The sequence below is a fragment of the Gorilla gorilla genome, chromosome 9, assembly GCF_029281585.2.
Source record: "Gorilla gorilla gorilla isolate KB3781 chromosome 9, NHGRI_mGorGor1-v2.1_pri, whole genome shotgun sequence".
NCBI classification, from domain to species: domain Eukaryota; kingdom Metazoa; phylum Chordata; class Mammalia; order Primates; family Hominidae; genus Gorilla; species Gorilla gorilla.
Window position 1 is genome coordinate 132,283,873 of NC_073233.2, and position 3,737 is coordinate 132,287,609.

At 36.6% G+C, this 3,737-nt stretch overlaps 1 pseudogene; it reads right to left on the minus strand.

The window, feature by feature from the left end:
* Positions 1–2,460: 2,460 nt before the first annotated feature.
* Positions 2,461–3,407, minus strand: LOC109028746 (olfactory receptor 8B3-like; annotated as a pseudogene).
* Positions 3,408–3,737: the final 330 nt, after the last annotated feature.

The window sequence follows — 3,737 nt, forward strand, 5'->3', positions numbered from 1 at the left end:
GAAATGTTCATTCATCAGTGGTGGGAATGCAACATGGTGCATCTGTTAGAAAACCGTTCGTAGTTTCTCTTAAGGTCGTCACAATTTAAGGTATTTGCCTACAAAAAGAAAAGCTTCTGCTCACACACAAAAACTGTACACTTATGGTCATAGTGGCCTAAGGATTATTCTAAAGCTCCTCCTCTTCTTTTTCTGTAGAGATGCTAAGGGCATTTATAAGTCTCAGTCTTTGATGTCAGTCAAATAAAAGTCATGATTTTTAATTACGATTTTGCCCAGAAGTAATCATGTAACCAAAAACAAGGCATCTAAACAGCAATCTCTGTTTGCGAGGTATTATAATAATCACAGGTAGCATCATGTAAGCTATTTTATTCTGATATAGTGGCTTCTCCAGGAGCCTATCTATAATTCAAGTGCTTTAATAAAGACATAATTATGAAGTCATTTATACACAGACCAAGGTGCTTTTGCCTTGCTGTCTTTGGAGGCTTAATATTCTATTCAAAATTTTACATCACAAATAACACATTCCACCAGGCCTAAAAGATCGGGAACTTTCTTCTCCCCTCCTTTTCTAACAGTGCCTGTTTGACTTTTAGGTACAGTCATTATCACACAGTTAATGACTCCAGAAATGCCTGTCAAAAAATATATTACACACACACACATAGTCTGCATAGTTACGTAATTTTAACATTATGACATACATGGCCATATAATGCATAATGCTCTGTAATCTTTCAGATGAAATCACTTTTTTTTTTTACTCAGCACTGCTTTCCTCTTAGCTCACTCCAATTCATTGCCCTTATTTGTTTCACGTTTATAACCTACAACACACCCTCCTGTGTGTTGTTACATGCTTATATTATCTGACAACTGCAATATGAGGTTCTAATACCTTAAAATGAAAATACCTAATGAAAGCCACAAAACCATGAGTGATTTAGTTGTCTGCAGGTCCTCCAGCCCTCAGGTTTAACCTTTCTTTAATATCAGATAACTTATGCCTTCGTCCTACTCAGAAAAATTCTATGATCACCATAGTATTTGTAAGGCCTTCCAATTTAGAGAAAAAGGAGTCACAGGTAGAAGCTTTAATTTTCCATTGTTCTACTTTCTAAGTTCCTCTTTCCTAACTTGAAATCCAATTGCCACTCATTATTTTTCTGGTTGAAGTTTCCTTTCTTTCCCTTCCTGGTTCTCCACAAATATGACCACAGATTTTTCACATTCACTCCTCAAAACATTATTTAATGTATAGTCGTTTTGGATTACAAATTTTATCAAAGCTTTATGCTAATAAAAGATAGTTACAGTAATTTACAGAACAGATACAAATTCAGACTGAGAATTTAAATTGAGAATTTCAGATGGTTTCTAAATCCTAATTGATAATCCTCACAGAGGGACCTCTTGTATATTGGCTATGTGTCTCTTTGGATTCTTGCCTAAATGACAAATTGGTAGGCTCTTTTCTCTCCTATGCCTCTATTCTCTGAGTTATAAACACCAGAAAATATTTCAATATACTTTTTGATTTCGTAAAATACATCAACTCCCTACTTGAGCCAATCAATTCGCAACTACCCCAGCTTAATAGATCTCCACTTTCACAATTTCACCCAAAAACACAATTTCCCAGAACAAAAAACTAAAGCAACAACCATCCTGAAATTATTTATCATCTAGAAACAAAGTGCACTCAACTGTCCAAAAGAAATGTTTTCTCATATAGTATCTCATGTTTAATAAGTGAAATAATAAAGCATATCAGAAAAAGTAGTAGACTTGAAATCAGGAGTCTATTAACTTATTTTAGGCTTTTTTATAAAGAAATTGTGTGACTTTAAGGGAATCATTAGCATCTCTTAGTTTCAGCACCTCATAGATGCAATCAGTGTATACTGGTGATCTATATAAGCTATTTGGGGTATACCAAGGTAAACGTAAAATTAATGCCAAAAGAAGCTTCATGTGTAGTATTTAAAACTGCAAAGTGGGCTGTATTTGTTAAGTCTTGTTGAACCTTGTCTGTCTGGAAAACGCTGGTGTTTAAAGGATGCATGATGCTGCCCAGTGGAGGATGGAAAGACAAGAGTAGAGACAGGTTGTCAGGCTCTTACATGCAGCGGAACATTGTTATCCTAATTTTACTTTACTTGATCATTTGAAAAACCAATCATCTTTTCTAGGAGAAAAAAAGGAAGTCCATAATGACAATGGAAAAAGAGAAAAACTTTCTTTATTATTACATAGGAAAAATGATGAAAAGGGGAAAGATGTGCAAAGGGTGAGGGGAAAAATCTACTATAAAAAATTGGAGACAAATTGACAGTATGATACTCAACTAACCATCATCATGATAACAAATAGGAAAAATTATTTCCTCCTAAATTATTATAATAAAATACAGAGAATCCCCATCCTGTAACTACATGCACAGAGAAATGTTGTTTATGGCAAAAACATTCTCCTACTTAGAGATTTTCCCATGGCAAATTTAACATCTTTGCTCCCTAAGCTGTAGATTAAGGAGCTCATCATGGGAAGCACATTCATATAAAAAACAGAAGAGAATTTTCCCTCATCTATAGACCCAGCAGAAGATGGTTTGAGATACATAAATGCACTTAATCCAAAGAACAGAGAAACAGCAATTATGTGGGAACTGCAAGTGCTGAAGGCTTTGGACCTTCCCTCATTGGAACTGATGTGAAGGATCCTGGAGAGGATGTCACCATAAGAGATAAAGATGGTGACAGTGGGCACAATGGTATTGATGCCTGCCACAATGAAAACCACCAGTTCATTGATGTAGGTGCTGGTGCAGGAGAGCTGGAACACAGGGAGGATGTCACGGAAGTAATGATTGATGGTGTTTGCATCACAGGTCAGCCTCAGCATGAATCCAGTGTGGGCCATGGCCCCAGAAAAGGATAGGAAGTAGGAACCAAGCATAAGGCTGAAACACACTTTAGGGGACATGGCAATGTGATAAAGAAGTGGGTAACAGATGGCCACACAGCAATCATAGGCCATTGACGTCAGCATATAACATTCAGAAATAAATTTAAAAAAAAACAGAAAAAGAAAAAGAAAAGCTAGATCATGCAAACCATGTAGGAGATAACATTATCCTCTGAAATACAGTTCCTCGGCAGTTGGAGTATAAACACAGAAGAATAACAGAGGTCTGTGAAGAACAATTTAGAAAGGAAAAAGTACTTGGGAGTGTGAAGATGTGAATTTTGCATAGTTAGAATTACCAAGACAAAGTTTCTTATCACAGTGACAACATACATTACAAGAAACATGAAGAACAGAGGGAGTTAAATATCTGGCTAGTCTGTTAACCCCACCAGAATGAATTCATTCATCAAAGAGCCATTTCCAGGAGCCATTCTACTCTAAGGGAATCTATGGACACAGGAGAAAAGGGTTGCATAAGAGGACAACCCAGAACTTCCCATGGTATTTTCTCCCACACCTTGGAATATTGTTGAGATTGTCTGAAACTAGACTAATGTGGACCCACAGAATCTGCCTTTACCACTACTATGTTACTGAGTGACATTGACTTACCCATGGTAGAATCTTACTAAACCAGATATAGCACCAACTTAGCCTATGGAGTGAAGGCTGGTTCTGCCATATGCAAATGTAACTCTTAAGAAGTGATAGAATAAGGGAGAAAAAGGATGAACGGGGACAGAATCATCCTTCCCTCATCT